At 35.8% G+C, this 20,193-nt stretch overlaps 1 long non-coding RNA gene across 2 annotated transcripts in view; it reads left to right on the forward strand.

Moving 5' to 3' along the window:
- LOC149829407 (uncharacterized) overlaps nucleotides 1–20,193 on the forward strand; it is a 31,300-nt gene extending 11,107 nt beyond the window's left edge. Inside the window, exon 3 of one of the 2 annotated variants that reach the window (XR_016433552.1) lies at nucleotides 20,056–20,193. This is a non-coding gene — a long non-coding RNA (uncharacterized LOC149829407). Of the gene's footprint in view, nucleotides 1–6,119; nucleotides 6,143–20,055 lie in introns of those variants that run through there. The other variant, XR_016433553.1, reaches the window with a different exon arrangement.

Genomic DNA, 20,193 nt, shown 5'->3' on the forward strand with positions numbered 1-20,193 from the left:
CTGCACACAGCAGAAGAGATCTTATTGGCCAGAGCGAGGTCTATAAATGATAATAATTAAATAATTCAATGATGTGTAACTAGTTAATCTTTATTGAAATTGTGATTATTTGACAAGTGAATGTCAATAGCATGGATTTTTTTGCAATATAATATTTCCAATTGTATAGAGATTTTTTGATGGGAACCTGTTATACTAATTTGTACAATGACAAGCGAGTTTATATAAGAAACAATAGGATTTTTTTGAGTATTTTGAAATGTGTTTCTTTAATAAATTCAAGTATTTTGAAACGAGTTTCTGTAGCAGATCTACTTATTCTTTTGATTGAAAAGATAAGAGACATTTCATCATGAGTTTTTTAAACATTTACAAATATTCATCAATTTTTGACAACTTTAGAGAAATTATTTGAATTTCACAAAATCTTCATAAGCTTGGCTAACTTTCAACATTTAGGGAACTTCAAAAATTTTGAAATATCTTTGAAAAATTTTAAATTTTTGTTGAGGTTTTGTGAACAATTTTTAAACTCTTTCAAACTTTTGCAAATTTTACAATTTTTAGCGCACCAAATTTTCTCATATTTTACAAATTTTGACAAATTGTATAAGTTTCACAAATTTTAATGAGTTTTGTGAGCATTATTTAACAAAAATTTTAAATTATTTCAAGCTTTTGCAAATTTTACAATCTTTAGCCCACAAAATCTTTTCACATGTTTTGCAAATTTTGACAAATTGTACAAATTTCACAATTTTAATATGAGTTCTTGTAAAGTTTTTTACATTGTTTCGAATTTTTACAAGCTTTGTAATCAAAGTTTGCAGGTGACAAATATTTATCAATTTTTGACAACTTTATACAAATTTCATAAACTTTTGTGAACACTGTGATCTTTTAAACTTTAGCCAACTTTTTAACATTTTATTTAAAATATTTTAGATTTTTGCCAACTTGTGAACGCTTCAGAAGCTTCAAAAATTTCATGAATTTCACACCTTTTACAACTTCAAATTTTTTACAAGTATTTAGTGAACTATCACAACAATTTTAGAAAATTTTGTCAATGTTTTGCAACCTTCATGAAGTTTCACAATTTTTTGCGAATTATTTACGAATTTCATTAAAATTTCTAGAAATTGGCACAATTTTTTGCAAGTTTTCAGAAGCTTATTCAAAAATTGAAAAAACTTTATTAAAATCTACAAAATTTTATGAATATTTGCTATTTTTTTTTTTGAAATTCTGACAATTGTTTGAAAAATTTATGCACTTTCTAAACCTTTAACAAAATTTGACAAACCTATTAAATTTCACTGATGTTTGTGTATTTCTATAATTTTTTGACAAATTACAAAAGTTTTGGAAAATTTTGTCAATGTTTTGCAACCTTCATGAAGCTTCACAAATTTTTGAGAACTATTTACGAATTTTATTAAAATTTCTAGAAATTGGCACAAATTTTTGCAAGCTTTTGACAAACTTATTCAAAAATTGAAAAATCTTTATTAAGATCTACAAGCTTACGGATATTTGAGAAATTTTCAGAAATTTTGTCAATTGTTTGAAAATTTTATGCACTTTCTAAAACTTTCACAAAATTTGACAAATCTATTAAATTTCGTGATGTTTCTGTAAAATTTTGACAATTTTTTGTTAGTTTTTCTAGATTTTTATAACCTTTTTATAGATTTTTTTATTTCGTAAATTTGTAAGAAAAAATTTTCAAGTCTTGCAAATTTTTATGTATTAGTGTAAATGCCTTTCACAAACTTTCATTAAATTTTGTTAGTGTTTTACACAAACTTTTATGTACTTGTTATAAATCTTTGACAAACTCTCACAAATTTTCATCAAGTTTTACGAACATTTAATGAACTTTTGCAATAGTTCTAGAAAAATTTGCCAACATTTCACAAACTTTTATATCTATACTTTGTGTAATTTTCTGAATACTTCTTATAAAACTTTCACAAACTTTTCCAAACCTTTATTAAGTTTCAGAAGATTTTGTCATTGTTTTGCAACCTTTATAAAGTAACGCAATAACACAATTTTTTGCAATATTTTCGCAAAATTTTGTGAACTCTTACAAAATTTTGGTGTTCTGCAAATTCTTTTGTAGTTTTTATAAATCGTTAACAAAATTTCACATGCTTTTACAAATTTCAGTTTCTAAAACTTCGTAAAATTTTCACAAACATCTGTCGACTTTTCTTCTATGATTTGTAAGTATTTTACGAAGCTTTACATAATTTTGAAAATGGTTTGCAAATTTTTTGTGCTTTTTATGAACTTTTTGTTAGATTTTAGAGATGCACCAGAACCAATCAACAGAGAAGAAGAAGAAGAAGAAGAAGAAGAAGAAGAAGAAGAAGAAGAAGAAGAAGAAGAAGAAGAAGAAGAAGAAGAAGAAGACACAGAGATTGGTGCTGGCTGAACCTGTCACGTTTTCCAAAGAATAGACGTGACCTATTTCCTTCACTTTATATAGAGGTTACAATATTTTCAATGGACATAACTGTCCTATAATACAAAATAATAACAAATATGCCCTAATAAACACGCCCCATACAATCCAGTCAATGTTACAATTTATAGTTTGGATCTGGATCAGACCTTAATATGATTCAATCCATCATCACGACAGCTTTATACTTTCGTACAAACTTTCATAAACATTGATGAAGGTCTACAAATTTTTTGTGAATATTCTCACAATTTTTTGTCAATTATTTTGAAAATTTAATATACGTTTTATAAATGTTTCACATATTTTAACAAACTGTTAGGAACTTTTGCAACATTATTAAATTTTTTGACTGTGTTTTTTTTTTTCAAATTTTTACATACTTTTCATACATTTGTTCATTTTTGTAAAATTCTTAGAATTTTTTTTCATTAGTAAGTTTTTGCAAAATTTTTAGGCAACTTTCCTAATGTCTTGCAATTTTTTATGTAAATATCCTTTAAAAACTTTACAATCTTTAGAATTTTCATAACATTTTGCCAATGTGCAAATTCTTATGTGCCTTTGATAAACCTTATAGAAATACTTGCACAAACTTTAATAAGTTTGAAAATATTTTACCAACTTTGAATAAACTAGAAAATCTTCCTAAAGTTTCATAAAGTTTTATAAGTCTTTATGTACTTTTTGTAAACCTTTCACAAACCTTCCTAAAGTTTGTCAATTCTTTTTGAAGTTAAGCAAATCTTGCACAAAATTTGTCAAATTTATATACTTGTTGATTTTTGATAAACGTTCACAACCTTACAACCTTTTATGAAGTTTCCCAAACATTTATGAACTTTTCCAAAAGTTTTAGACAATTTTGCCATCCTCCCACAAAATGGTATATCAATATTTTGTAAAATTTTAATGTACTTCTTCCAAGGCTTTCACAAGCTTTTTCAAGTATTTATTAAGTTTTAGAAAATTTGGTCAATGCTTTGCAATTTATTTGAAGTTTTACATAATTTTGCAAACTATTTCTAAATATCAATGAAAATTTTAAAAATTGTGCATAATTTTTACAGTTTTTCTTTTGTAAACTTTCATAAAACTTTTGCATACTCTTTCACAAAATTTTACAAAATTTGTGCATAACTTTTACAATTTTTTTTAATGCTTTGAAAATTTTATTATTTTTTTATAAGCCTTTGACAAACATTCACATACCTTCATAAAGTTTCAGAAAGTTTGCCTTTGACAAACATTCACATGCCTTCATAAAGTTTCACAAACTTCGCCAAACTTTCCAAATCTTTATTAAAAAAATTCAATTTTTTATCAATTGGAAACTTTTGCAGCATTTGACATTTTTTACAACATTTATCTACTTTTGAAAACTTCAGGCAGATTATTTGAATTTCACAATTTTTTCATAAACTTTTGTGAAGATTTGAAACTATTTCAAATTTCGTAAACTTTTAGTGAGCCTTTGTGAACATTTTCAATATATTATTTTAAACTTTTGCAAACTTACAAATTTTACAAAATTTACAGTTTTGACTAGTTTTACAAATTTAAAAAATCTTATCGATTTTTGAAAATTTACAGTGTTTCACAATTTTTACAAATTTTAACGCATCTTACAAGTTCCAAAAATTTTTGTGAACATTTTCAAATTATTCCATACTTTTACAATCTTTACAAATTTTACAAGTTTTGTCAAATTTATGTTGTATTTTTATACGTTTGATTGAATTTTACAAATTTCACAATTTTTGTGAGCATTTATAAAGTTTTGTAAACTATATGATAAATTTGCAAACTTTACAACCAAATTTTACAACTTTTGAGAAATTTTATGAATTTTAGAGACTCTTAACTAGACTTTTGGAATGTTTATAGGCTATTTCAAATTTTTGTGAATTTTACCTTTCAAAACCTTACCATCTTTTATAGATTTACAATTTTTGACAAATTTCACAATTTTTTCTTGCGCTTTTTAAATGTTTTTGAACTATTGCAAATTGTAAAAGTTTTGCAACTTTTGGTAAATTTTCACAACGTTTAGAACTGATGACAAAATTGTAATTACAACTTTTAACAAACTTTGACGTTCAAAATTTTATTATCAACTTTCAGGAACATTTTTAGAGTTTATGTTAGATTTTTTTTGCCAATTCTGAACTTTCAACTTTTCACAATTTTTACAAGTTTTTGTGGGACTTTCTGAACATTTTTAAATTATGTTGATTTTTCGCAAACTTTAGAACCTTTAGCAAAATTCAAAATTTTTATTAATTTCATAAATATTGCATTTTTAGTAAACTTATTCAATTTTACATTTTTTGACAAATTTGACAATTTTCACTATTTTTTTGTGAGCTTTTGTAAAAATTTTTAAACTATTTTTAAACTTTTGGAAAACTTTGTAACCTTTCATTAACTTTATCAAAGTTTGCAATTCTAGACAAGATTTTTAACTTTTATCAACTTTTGACAAAATCTATAAACTGCACATTTTTATGAGCTTTTGGGAATATTATGAAGAATTTTCGCAAATTTACATTGTTAAGGTGGAAGATAAAGAAGTCAGAAAGAACCATTTGAACATCTTAGCAACAAAAAGTATAATAGTTTTGGTAACCGTTTTAGTGATGGGATGAATGTTATAATTATGTAAATGATATCTATTATTGTGATATTGAAAACTTTATTAAGGGTGTCTCAAGACGCCCCATCATGCAATCCCTTTTTCTATTGCACTCTTAGGGTGTGACAGAAATACAGGGGAAAAACACCCAAACTGAGATTAAGTGTCATAAAATCTGGTGTTTGTTTGGGCGTGTATGAAGGAGATTGAAATGGTATGATACAAATTTTGGTGCTATCTCTTTTGATGTTAGTGCTAGCAAGAAGATTTTTCAGTGCACCATCATTGGTTTCTACATGGAAAAATCAGAGTTTAAATGTAGTGCAATTATTTATTTATTAGTTGCTAGTTGTATAGTGGTCTTTATGTAGCTAATGATATTGATTGAAGAGGTTGTTCTTTTTAGTGTGTATTGCCCTCAACAAGAGAAATTGAGAAGACATGGGCAAATTTTTGAAACTTTCAGAAGTTCTATTTTGATAGTTTTGTGGATCCACTAATGATTGATACTGAAATATTTTACATAATTCACAACGATGTTATAACCTTTTTCCTACGTGATGTTAATAAACTGCAATTTTTATGGTTATGAGACAAAAATAGAAAGTGATTAGGAAATCTGAGCACACGAGTGCCTAATCAGTTAATTGATGTGAAGTAAAATGCACGGATTAAGATCTGTTAACTTCGTCTTGTAATGGTTTTCCTAGTGTTGTGCATGGTAATCATGAATTTTTCAAAGATTTCATTACTAATGTTACAAAATTTTCGGGGAACAAATTTTATAATTTTGATGAGATTTTGTCGACTTTTATTATTTCATGAAACTTTAGTTTCATGATTCTAAATTTTTGTGGACTTTTATGATCTTCACGAGCAGTGTTGTTTAAGTACCTACTCCTAGAGGGTTAAGTGTATACAATGTTTTAGTTTTTTTGATAAAAAAAATGTGAAAACCTTAGTTCCAAGCCCTAATACTCTCTTTCTCTGTTTTTCTGCTTCATATTCTAGTGTCGGGGGACAAATTTTGGGTTGTAAGTGAGGGTCGACCGTCAACAAGGTGTGTGCTTGCTTCTCTCTCTCTCTCTCTCTCTCGCTCGCGCGCGCGCGCGCCGAAAGAAGATCAACATTACCACTCAAGAAGATCAACAAAATGTTGAACCCATGAACCGAACAAGATGAAAAACAGAAATAGAAACATAGAAAAATAAGAAGTTAAAGAAAAAGAAACTACAGACAGATAGCAACAGACAACAAAGCCAAGCTCAACCAGGAGCCGCTGGACTAGAAGGCACCATCGATGAGTGAACGTTGATCAGAAGGAACGGGAGGTCTCTAAGATGCATACGTAGAATCGCATATACATCAACCCAGATTTTATGGACAAGATTATTAAGGACAACCGGAATTTGACGAAAAATAGCATCATTGCGTGCCATCTAAACAAACCACCAAGTAGTAAGCAACCACGTCTTCCAGATCAGCCTCCACCGCTTGCATCGTCTAATTCGAACAGGGCCCAGGAGCAGATCAAGCGCGAAAGACTCTTTGACAATTACGTTCAGAGATCTTCACGTCCTATTAAAAATAACCACAAAGATTAGGCAGGAACAAAATAAACGAAAGGTAGTTTCTTCAGCAGCTTGACAAAGCACACACCAGCTAAGAAACTGAAAACCCAACTTCTTTAAATAACTGTGAGTATGAACCTTATCATGCAAAATTAACCAAGCCAAGACCCAAGATCTTGGGGAAGGGCCCTTAGCCCATAACACGCACTCAGGGAACCAATCGCCTCCCTGGGGGAGCAACGATCTATACACCTTGTGGGTGTGAAACGCACCATTTGGCGCAATCGTCCATTGCAACCATTGATCGTAATTTTTCGCATGCCCAATTTGATCTCTGAAGAACAATAAGGCTCTCAGCCACATGCTTTGCAAGTGCGAGATCGTCAACCCCCGGGTTCCATGACGAAGACGAGATAAATCAGGAGCACCATATTTAGCATGAAGCAAACGAGCACAAGGAGAACTCGGTTGATGGGCCATCCAACATTGCTTGGCCACAAGAGCAATACTCCTCTGTCTGGGCGCAAAAACACCTAAGCCAACCATACGCCTAGTGTGATCATCGGAAAATTTTTCCTCCCTTATGGTTTCTCTCTCTTCCTTCTCTTTTCCTTTCTAACTTCTATTTTCCTTCTTTTTGAAGGGAGAAAGATAAAAGAGAGAAAAGAAGAGAGAAGAGAAAAGAAAAGAAGAGAGAAGAAGAACTCTTTTGCGGGGTCTCACTTGACCTTAATTTGAAGATATTTAAGAAAATTACTTGCCTCCGTTTTGAAAATATTTGCGGGAAAATGGAGAGACATGATTCATTCATTGGTACGAGGTTCGACCATTCCTGGCGCCTTTACCATGGGTAATCGAACAAAGGGTCGAATCTATGCCTTTTTGCTTTGCCTAAATATTATCTAAGGATTTATTCTAAATCTAGATGCGCAAAGAATCATGCTTGTGCAATGCAAGGATGTATGCTCTTTTGAAAGATGTTTTGAAAATTTCCAAGTTTTCTGAGATGAACTTGATAATGGAATGAAGAAATGGTTTTTGAATGGTAAAATCTAACTTAGAATTTAAGATAGATCAGAGAAGTTCTAAGCTTTTGAAATAATCAGAGTTTGGAAGGATAAATCTTTGAATTTTGAAACGAATGATTCAAAGCTGAGGTAAAAGAAAAAGGAACGAAACTTCAAAGTCAGAAATGGACTTTGAAATTAGATTTAGGAGAAGAGATAAAACTTGAAATGAAATTTAGTTTAAAATTTGAAGTTAGGGTGAAATTTGCATTTTGAGAAATTCAAATGAAAAATTTAAATATAGGAAATGGATTTAAGAAATCCGGATGAAATGTGAAAATGGAATTGGAGTTGAAATCTGGAAATCAAGATAGATTTGGATTTGAAATATAGAATTGGGAATGGAATTGGATTTGAGACCAGAGATCCAAGATGAAATTCAAATATAAAGTATGAATCCTAAATGAGATTTGGATCTTGAAGTCTGAGATCTAATGTAGAATTGGATTCCTGATCCTAAAATGGAGTGGATCTGAAGTCTGAGATCCAAAGTAGAATTGGGTTCTGGATCCTAAAATGGATTTGGATCTGAAGTCTGAGATCCAACAGTGGAGATTGGATTCTAACTTTGGATTTAGATTCTGAAAGTCCAAATGGGACTTTTGAAGATGGATCTGGGTTTTGAAAACCCAGATTGAATTTAAAACTTAGAAAAAGACTTGAATCTTGAGATTCAAAACCAATCTCAAAACTTGGATTTTGAGGATAAGAAAATAAACTTGATTTCGAATTTGAAATCAGAAGATGAATTAGAGGTTTCAAAGTTAAATTGAACTTTGAAAATGGAATTTTGAAATATTAAATTGAATTTGAATCTTGACAATGGATTTGGAATTTGATTTGAAAATTGAATTTTGAGTATACAAATGAATTTCAAAGTCAGATTGGACTTTGAATTTAAAGCTTGAATTAGGAATCAGGAGATGAATCCGAAATTTCAAAGTTAAATTGAACTTTGAAATTTGATTTAAATAAGAATTTGAATTTTTGGATATACAAATGAATTTCAAAGTCAAATTGGACTTCGAATTTAAAGTTAGAATCTGAAAATGATATTTGAATTTACAAGAATTGAAAATTGATTTGAGAAGTGAAGAAGATATCTGAAGGAAATCACTTGGATTTCTGAAAAAGAATTTTGAAAATATGATGCAATTCTATCCTAAATGATGAATGAATTTAAATAATTTTGAATTTGGATTTTGAAAAGCTATTTCATTCTTTAAATGAATTAAAAATGAGATTGAAGATATAATACATCCCTGACTATGGTCATTGAATGTATTATTATAATAACTACATTTAAATTCAAGTGAAGAATAAAATACATTTTTGGTGCTTTTATAGAGTTTTAAAATGAAATTAACTCTCAATATATCCTGACTATGGCCATTGGTATATATATTGAATTAATTTTAAATTAAATTCTGATAAAAGAGGAAAATATTTAAAGAAAATATGATGATTTTTTGAAAAGGATCCAGTGGGGATCCAATGTTATTTTTATAAAAGATAAAAATCCTAAGTTTTGTTTACATCCTGACTATGTCCATTAATGTAAATCATCAACTTAGGATTTAATTACCTCTTACGAAATGGTGCACGTGCCATTCGTGTTTCACCATTGTGAGATTTTGAAAAAAAAGAAAAAAGAAAAGGGAAAGGCATGAAAACAAGCAATTTATGATTTTTACAATGCTCATTCATTCTATATAAAACAAGAAATGTAAATTCTCATTAAGATCTAACTATTACAATACATGAAATGAAATTTACAACTCCAAATAATGAAATTCTTCACATATTCACTGCAAGACAACTGGGCTAAAAATAGAAGAAAATTGCATATATCATAAGGGTGTTAATTGTGAAAATGTTCATATGCCAGGATGTATATGATGAAAAGGATGACATATATATCTATATACGTACATATGTATGTATGCATGCCTATATTCATGTGAGTATATACAAGTACATATATATGTATATGTTCATATATATATATATACATGTTACATCTAATGTACACTCAAGGCAGGTGAATGAGAGTGATGCTGATGGAAGGAGTGTTGTAGATGCAAATGAATTCTGAAGTAATATGATGCATCACTGCAATGGCAACATGTAGCAGGTATAGGTGTTGCAAACATTAGGCAGCTACTTATACAAACGAAATGTAAGCAAAGAGGTGATGCTGGATGGCCAATGGCATAGGTGCACAACAACTAGTAACCATTAATATATTATTGGTACTCAGGGCAGGTATGAAGGATGTAATTTATATAACCCGGATATATATATATATATATATATATATATATATATATATATATATATATATATATATATATATATATATATATATGTTGTGAATCAAGCATAGTCGGATTTATCAAATGCGAGGGGAAGTATAATGGGCTGAAACAGAATTTAGATTTTCATACAGCAAAGACAGTAAACTTCTCACAATTTTTTTTTTCTGGCCCTTACCTCTTGAAGATTTCAAAATTGCCCTGTTTGTAAAACAACCAGGTATCAATAACCAGAGTTGCAGAGATAGCATACAGATAACCACAAATTACAAAAGGTTCATATAATTAAGAAAAAAAAAAGTTTTGATAAAGCACGCATATATATATCCCCTGCAGCCGATGATGGTCTCACAGGGTGATGCCTTTGTAGCCCAGTCCATGCTCAGTGACCAGGGCTTTACATCATGCCTATTAGATGAAAAACAATCACACCATCTCAGGGGCAGCCGATGAGAAAGCAGAATTCAACACAAACTACGACTTGCCTGAGGACACAACTCAGGGGATGGTGGTGGGGAGCACATGTTGATGGCTATGTAATGAAATTCACTGGGATAATGGAGAGATGTAGCTTACTGCCATGCATGATGTATAACAGTGGTCATCTATTGGGTATATGTGACATATACACAGAAATGCTGAAAACCAGGCAGGGAAGCTTGACTGTGACTGTGATAGTGCAAATGAAACTCACAAGCATAATGAACATAAGGTAGCAACAGCCAGTGACAGTGGGTGTGGTGAATACGGCAATCATAATGAAATAATAACAAGCATTATGCTGGAAACTGGAAGTTGCAACAAGCAAATATATAATAGCTCGTGAAGGTGCCACGCAGCTGTGTGTGGGACTGGAAATGGTGGACTGCAAGTATTTATAACAGGAAACTCACAGGCTATCACAGGGCACGAATCTTCAACAGCTTAAGACAAGGGATTCGGTAGATATTCTAAGCGAAAATAAGCTGAAATCCTTCCTTTCCTGCAAAAAAAAGAATCTTAATCAATAAACTTATATTGTTATGAATATGACTGTCGAAAGGTAGCAGAGGCGTCAGCTGCAAGATAATTCTTCACGCCCCATCTAGTAACATGGTTTCAGTTTTTTTTTTAACAGTACCAAATGCATATGCCATATGACTCCTTTGCAACACTTTCAGCAGCTGATGTTACCTTTCGCCCACTATATGGTAGGGATAATGCAGAACATCATCTGTTGGTCGACTCTGACAGTCCCGACAAAAATCTCAATATTGCACCAGTAGGGTGGCTGTCATCGATATGGTATCATACTATAACATAAAGATATAAGCAAAATGGAGAATGGGGGTGCTTTAGCCAATGGGTTCATTGCTTGCCATAAGCCATTGTGCCTGGACGTGCATGTGCCATCTCCGGCCATGTACAACATCCACTCATGGCATCTTCAAAGCATGTAGAACCAGTAGAATTTTGCAACTTCAGTGGCATCCTTTTGACGATGCTAATATTTGGATTGATATCCTACATGGCTGACGTGGTTTGCGGAGCTCTGGAAGAAGGGGAGGTTGGTCGATCCTTGATGGGATCAACTGCCCTGGATGGAGAGTCGATGTAGGGAGGTGATGATCCTTCCGAAAAGAGGGAAAACCGCGAGCGCCAATGGAGAAATCCAGAATGATCAATGGTTGATGGATGGTATAGTGGTGAAAAAAAAAACCGATGCCCCTGTGGTTTCCCCTGATGTTGGTTTATATAAGAAGAGAAGGAAATATCGGGAAAGGGAAGGCTGTTAAGGATGGATGGTGAGGAGGAATCGATTGGCGATCAGAGGATTGAGGAAGGGAGATGGGCAAGGTTGTTGCGGATGAAGGGCAGATGAGGGGATCGGAGGGTGGAGGCCATGGGTGCTTCCGGAAGGCCGAGAAGGAGGGGCTTCGTAACCCTAAAGAAAATACAATTTTTTCTTTTTTTCGTTAAAACCCTCCTGTTTTAAAGATTTTCAAAAGGCCGGTGGTTTTCCAAAAGCTTTTGAAAAAACTGTTTTTAGTAAAAAGGCTTATTCTTCAAGAAGAAGTTTTTCAAAACCGATTTTTGTTTCCATTTTTTATATTTTTATTTTTTTGCTCTTTTCTTCATTTTCTACATTTTTTTTTCTTTCGATATTTTGGAATAAAATCCTAAATTTTACGAAAAAAAGGATTTAAACTATTTTTTTGTATTTTTGAGAAATATTTACAAAAAAAAGGTTTTCAAGGCTATTTTGAGGAAATTTCTTCAGAAAATGGGTTTGGACCCAAGTTTTGAGAAATTTATTCGGGTTTTAAACCTTGAATCGAGGAATATAACACGATGGATCCAAACGGACTCCGGACGAACTTGTCTAAGCTTTTCAAAAAGTTATTTTGGTAATTTTGAGAATTTAATTTAAAAATTGGACGACGAGGCTCAGATTTGGATTTTGACAATGGATCCAGATCCGAAATTGAGTCAGATATATAAAATGGATTTAATTTTAATAAAACTTTGAGAAACAAACTGGTATTTAGATTTTAAACTGACTCAATCACTCAGAAAATGAGGTCAAGGGCAAAAAGGGAAATATTTACAACATTTGAAAAATTTGGGGTGTTCACACCTAGGTAACACCACCATTCGCCAACCAACCAAATGGCGCTTACCCTGGAGTTGACACCCAGACCAAAAGAAATCCGCCATTAAACGACAAATCTGCTTCTCCACACCCACAAACATCACGAACATTGACATGAAAAATTTAGGGATAGAGGAAAGAACATGTCTGGTTAAAGTCAGACGACCAGCGATGGAGAGATAAGACACTTGCTACAAAAAAAGCTTGTATTTCACTTTTTGAATAGTTGGAGCCCAAGCAGCAGAGGAGATATGCTTCACTTGTAACGGCAGACCCAAATACGTCATCGACAACTCAGAGATCACACAATTAAAAATATGTTGTCGCAAGCATAGAAGACTCAACATTGAACATAGCAAGAGAGCATTTGCTATCATTTAGAGAAAGCCTAAAAAGAGAGAGAAAGAACGGGAGAATAAGTTTGAATCTAGGCATCTGTTGCACGTTTGCTCGCCCAAAAATAATCATATCATCAGCATAAATAAGAATATGGTCCGGAAAAACCGAAACAACTAAAGGATCTATCAGGCGCTTCTATGCAGCACGCTTAAGCAACACCATGAGACCCTCAGCAATGACATTGAACAACAAAGGCGAGAGAGGGCAGCCTTGCCGTAATCCATGCCCCAACTTGATCTGACCACCTCTAATGCAGTTAATCTTAATCACGACCGAAGCATTAGAGACCAATTCCCTCACCCACATAGAAAAGCGATGACCAATGCCAAAATTAGATAACATTTGAAATAAGAAGGGCTAATGCACATAATCAAAAGCTTTATGAAAATCTAATTTAAGAGAAAAATAGGGTTGACCACTAAGATGAAAGGAGTGAATGACTTCAGAGGCCAAGATGAAAGAATGGTGAATCCTCTTATTGTGGATAAAGGCGAACTGAGAGTTCAAAAATATTTGGTGAGCCACGACCTTCAACCTATTAGCCAACACCTTGGCGATCATCCGATAGAGGGCACTCATAACAGAAATGAGGCGAAACCTAGAGATATCAGTGGCATCATCATTTTTCAGAATTAGAGATATAATTGCCAAGTGGGTTTGAATAGGCAATCTGGAGTTGCGATAAAACTCATCAAACATGCTAATAACATCAAGCTTGATACAAGACCAAAAAATTATGAAGAAATCCACATGAAACCCATCAGAACCTCGAGCTTTTCCCCATCAGAACCTGGAGCTTTTCACCCCCACAAACCTTTGATGGCCCTAAAAATTTCGTCTTTATAGAACTTCATTTGCATAGATCTGGCTTGATTTTATTGAATCGACCCAACAAAAACAGGACAAATGACACCCTCCGCGGTAAGCGAAACTGAGTATAAATCTTTAAAATTCTGAGTGACAGCTAAAATAACGTGTTGATTAAAGTACGGAACACTCCCATTGGTGATTGATGGAACAACATTCCTCCTATGACGATGAGAAACATATGAGTAGAAAAATTTAATATTACCGCTTACTGCTTGCACTACTTACCTGCTTGCACCGCTTATCGTTTACACTACTTACCCGTTTGCACTACTTACCCGTTTGTACTGCTTATCTATTTAACTGCATATCTGCTTTAAACTGCATAACATGCTGAATTAAATGTACTTAATTTAGTTTCATGTAGTCTCTCTTGTGCACCTACTAGTTTTTCATGAAACTAACCCATTCTATGGGTACAAGTGATGATTAGGTACACCACGGGCGATGGCACGATTGCAAGATGACTTCAAGACTTCTTTTTCCTGCTCTTAGCTCACGTCCTGGATGTTTTGAGTTTGTAACGGATTTTCCTTCGGATATCTGAATTTTGTGAGTTTTGGTTCTTTTAGCTAACGTGCCCAAAGTTGTCAGCTTGCCTTCTGAATTAACCAAAGAATAGTCTTCTGGTGATTTTATAAAAAACTCTGAAGGAAAGAGATTTTCTCTAGTCTCTTGCCTGTTTTCTGAAAGGTTCGCAAGTTTGAAATTTTGGGGCGTTACAAAAACAGAATACTTTATAAATCCTTTAGTCATTACATAAGCAAAATCCCAGCGATGCTGGTGTACAACAAAAAAGAACTTATCCGTACTGGAGTTCGCAGACTCCCTTACAAAATTAAGCAAGCACTATCTTCCTCCTAGGGACGCTCAAATTCCGAAGGTACTCCCTCTTATTTCCTGTGCGCCTAAACCTATGTTGAGGGGTGAAAGGGAGTGACTCATCGCCGGGAACCTCTACTTCGTACATCGGCGTTGAAGGCGTGTAGTCAAGTGAGCCCGAACCGATCGTAGTTGAATCTGAAATGTTTATTGAAGAATCAACAACATATATTGGGGGTGCAGGGCCTTCCGGGATCACTGGAGGCAATGGCTGCTCGAGGACAACCAAGGGTAGATCTAGCATATTCAGGTATGGGATGACAACTTCAGCATAATCTTGGGCCGCAAAAGCCTTATCGTGCTCCTCTTTAAGGAGACAAGAGTCTAGGGTGTGCCCCAAATCTCTACATAAGACACACTCCACTAGGACCTCAATAGGACTATCACTCTCCGATGCTTCTGGTGTGGCCTGTCGATTCACTTGAACTTGCATAGGTGTATACCCACCCATCCGAGCATAGACCGAAGACCACGTTGCTGCCAACGATATCTAGAAGTCTGACGGTAGCGGACTACCCGTCTCGTCCGTAAAGGTCGGTGGGGGTGGGCGGCTAGCCCAGTAATCCTCCCAAGACACCCTACGTCCTCCCCTTTCTGCAAAGAGGCCCCTACCTCTTACCGAACGAGCATACATTCTACGTGCACCTCTGCCGTGACAGCCACTAGGACCAGCTGACAGATCCATCAGACAAGAGTACAGATCCAAGCAAAAACAATACTTTAATTTATCAAATTCAAAATTAAATGATAACAAAGGCCTACTTACAGTGCGATGGAATGCCCGATGGTCGAGGCTCAACCTTTCTCAACCTGGCTCTGATACCAAAAGTTGTAACGCCTCAAAAGTTCGGCTTAAGACAAGAAAATTTGAATGAAAATTCTTTTGAAGATCAGAGTTTGCAGCTAAGATAGTTAGTGATACAAAGGTTTTCAAATAAAGTACAAATCCAAACTTCTGAGTACGTTAGCCAAAAGATTTAGCAAAAACACATTTTCTAACTGAGCCAAACAGTGAGCAAAAAAGATAGAAAATATCTTATCAGTAAAAAGGTTTAGTTTGTACAGAACAATGGGGTCATCCACCCCAACAACAAAAGTACAAAACTCAAAGCGAAGTAGCCAGAATGCCGACAAGAAAGGTGAGTCTTCGATCATGTAGCATTGCACCGCCGCCTGTAAGGAGAGCCTACCTGTCACCTACACCCATAAAAAATGGGGTCACTCCTGTCAAAACTGGTAGGTGCGCAAAAAAACAAGAATAACAACAACTAATCTAAAACATGCTCATATCTAAGCAGATAGACTGGTGCAACAGTCTAAAAGCAAGTGACCAGCCAAGATTGTAGCAAAGCTAAGATAAATATCATTATGAGCATAACCAGTAGCAGGGTAAAACATGCAGTCAAGCTCAAGAGCAAAGAACTGTTGAGACATCACCAACGTGCCAATCTAATAATACTGTGAGCATGCCATGTTTTGTTTTGATTTTTAACTGACCATTGTGGGTACACATAATGTATGAAACGTAGAAACAACCAAGATCAATTCGGGGGTCTATTATACTATGTATTTTATTATACCCCGAATGACTGACTGAGTCCGCTCCTAAGGGGACGACCAGTGGCCAAGAGAGTAAGTCCCCAAAGGCAAACATGGCCTAATGATGCATCCAACTTTTGTAGAAGTGTCGGGCGACTACCACCTAGGATGCTTACGGCAACCCCATTTCCCCTACCTCCGACGACTGGGGAGGCCAAATATTTGCCCGTAATAGCCATTAATGGTCTGTCCATCGGAGTCTTTGTACCATCCATCATCTCCCTTGATGAACTATCCCGAACAAGTACGACGAGGAGTTTTTCTTCATCATCGCCTTGTTCTATATGCTCTGGTCTATTCGACCCACTCGAGCATCTTGCCTGTAAAGGCGCATGATTATCATTTAGTGGAATGTCCACAATTATGCTCTATCACATACTATGAGGTTTATCCACCTCGTGCTACTCATCGTAACATCACATATCATCGCCAAGGGATGCGACCACGCTGATAGCCAAGGGCCATAAAGAGGCACCCAAAACAAGCTCAAACCTGTCAACATTCTCGAGAGAAACCTGAGCAATAGAAACAATAGCATAATCGCAATTTACATGGCACATGCAAGAAATAAAACAGTAAGAGCGTAAACAAGCAAGTCAAGAACAAGGCCAAGGCGCATAAAGCGCGGGGCAACAGAAAGTAAAGTGCTGAAAAGTAAACAGCCAAGGCGCATAAAGTGCGGGGCGACAAAAAGTAAGTGCTGAAAAGTAAACATCCAAGTCACATAAAGCATGGGGCGACAAAAAGTAAGTGTTAAAAAGTAAACACCCAAGGCGCATTAAGCGCGGGGCGACAGAAGTAAAATACTCAAAAGTAAACAGGACAAGGATCACGAAACCACGTTCTTGAGTTAAAAGACAAAAAGTAAAGCCTAGGCACATAAAGTGCGACGACAACAGAAAGTAAAATGCTGAAAAGATAAAGATGACAAGGATTACAAAACCGCGTCCTTGAGTTAAAGAACGTACATATATAAATTATATGTATACGTATATAATCGTCTTCTTGTTCGATTATCTTTCTTTAGTTTAGTTTTGTTCATACAAGGTCCTTTTACGCAACTTTCCCCTACCTTGGGGGGTTGCGAGTTCCCGGACGCCTGCGGGCGTAAGTGCGAACGGTCTTGGGCCACGGGACACGAGTGCACTCTGTCGTGCAACCTGCAATCATAAAAAGGTTAGCGTGAAAACAAAAGTCAAAAAACGGGTTTGGTTAATACTTGCAACAATACTGGACCTCCCAGACAGGAGCTCCCTACGAGAAGACAGTGGAGGGAGCACGACGAGGGGGAGTGGAGAAACAGAGCCTCCTGTCAACAAGAAAGAAGAGACATGAGGAATGAAGCCCCCTGTCGACACAACAGATGGCAAAGGGAGTCCCCTGCCCTGCCAGCAACTAAAGAGGGACAGGGGGAAACAGAGCTCCCTGTCGAACAACAGATGGCAGGGGGCTCTGCCTCTCCTGCCGACAAACAAAGAACAGACAGGGGAACGAATACCCCCGTCGAACAACAGGTGGCAGGGGGCTCCGCCCCCTTGCCGACAACCAAAAAGGGACAAGGGGAACAAAGCCCCTTGTCAAAACAAGAGGTGGTAAAGGGCTCCGCCCCCTCCCGGCAAACCAAGAGGGACAGGGGGACAGAGCCCCCTGTCAAAACAAGAGGTGGCAAGGGGCTTCGCCCCCCTACCGGCAAACACAGAGGGACAGGGGGACAGAGCCCCCTGTCAAAACAAGAGATGGCAAGGGGCTCCGTCCCTCTACCAGCGAACAAAGAGGGACAGGGGGACGGAGCCCCCTGTCAAAACAAGAGATGGCAGGGGGCTCCGCCCCCCTGCCGACAAACAAAGAGGGACAGGGGGACGGAGCCCCCTGTCAAAGCAAGACAGATGGCAGTGGGCTTCGCTTCCCTGCCGGCAAAGGAAGAGGAAACAAGGGGAGCAGAGTCCCCCTTGCCGGCACGAAAAAGGGAACAGGGGGAGCGAAGTCCCCCCGTCAACAAAGGGAATGGCAGGGGGAGCGGAACCCCCTACCAACACGGCGAGACGAGAAAAAGGGGTTTTATCTGGGGGCTACCGGCGATGACTCCGGTGTCATCGGTAGGTGCAGAGGCAAAAGGGGTGGCGGCGTGGACGTTGGCCGAGGTCGTCGAAACGTAAGGTGGAGGCGGTGGGACACTGGCGCCCACGCTTCAGAGAAAGGAAGGAGGGTGGTCGACGGCTTCAGTCGCCGATGCTTCCCTCAGAGGGTGAGATGGTCGGCGGTGGCATTCGCCAGCAACTGCGGCCACATGGAATGAGAGGAGGAAGAAGGCGAGAGGCGCATAGAGGAGAGAGAATGGGCAAGGGCATTAGCCCCTCGCCTGAGGCGCCTGTGCCTTTTTAAAAGGCACAAGCTTCTCAAATACTCGAGAAGCCGGATCCGGGCTGGGCTCGGATCCGGGTCCGACTCGGATCCGACACCACAGATCGACCGAGGCACGTGTCTGACACATGCCTAGCGCCTGTCCGACACATGTCAGACTCGATTTTTTTTAAGTGGGCTTTACACATATTGTGTAATATAAATAAATGTCTAAGCTACAGTTTGGTTGGTGGATTTTATCAGATATATTCCTAATTGAGGTCTGAAAATTTTGGAAATAAAAAAACAATGCACGAAATTTTTTGGAAATAAATCATAACAGATATGAATTGGATTCTCATTCAAGCATGAGTATGCCTTTTGTTTTGGGCCTATATGGATGATGGAGTTCAGAAATATACACAGTTCGATGGATTTGGTTTAATATGTTGCCCTAAAACAGGTTTGAGAGACAGAAAAGTGAACTGATGTATAACTAACTTGACATTCATTTTGCATATGATTTTTTTTTAGGCACACATCACTGTTCAGATTTGGGTTTGGTGGCTCAAGTTGAACTGAACAGCAATTAGAGGTTCAACTATGAAACAAGTTGAGCAAGAAGCACTTTGCACATACTCTGTCTGGATTTATGATATTTTAGGATCAGGTTTAATATAGAAAAGAACAAAGTTAGACGCATGTTTTGTACTAAAGATTCTTGTTTCACTTATGATGTATACAAATAATCACATCCATTAGACTGCTATGACGATTTATATGTACTTTGTGTATCTAATTATGCATGTGCTTCTGTATAGGTATAAAATTAAACAATATCGTTGTTACACATATAGTAAGTAGTAATCCTTTTCTTGTTTTTATCTGATTATAAGGTGAATATGACATAGAATACACAGTACATTAGCTTAGTGCATGTTTATGCCATCCATACATGCACACGCATATTTTATCTAAGAAATGGTGCTTAAAAAGCAATCACTAGGGACAAATGTAAACTTTACATTTCATCTCTGCACAATTATGTAATGTCGTTTTAGGGTATAGGAAAGTATGTTGATCATTCTTCACTTGACCCCTCTAACTCCTCTCGTCAGCAATAGCTGTCTTGTGTGATTGAGCCTCATTTTTCGTTAAGATATAATATACTAATTGCTAATCGTGTCTTCCTGTTCTCTTGATTTGATATGGTATCACCCCTGAGAAGCAGAAAAGTGATTTCTGTTTTCTTTTTTTTGGCAAACACTTTAATAGAAGCTGATATCAATAAAAGGCTTATCATGAGGTGTATGCTACACTGGGTGCTGCGGAAAGAACTTATATCTTCTTTGATTTGCATCCCCATATGAAACTTAGGGCTTTGACGCAAAATTGAAAATCTAAAGACATTTT

Source organism: Nuphar pumila, chromosome 8, assembly GCF_984573655.1.
Source record: "Nuphar pumila chromosome 8, dmNupPumi1.hap1.1, whole genome shotgun sequence".
NCBI lineage: Eukaryota > Viridiplantae > Streptophyta > Magnoliopsida > Nymphaeales > Nymphaeaceae > Nuphar > Nuphar pumila.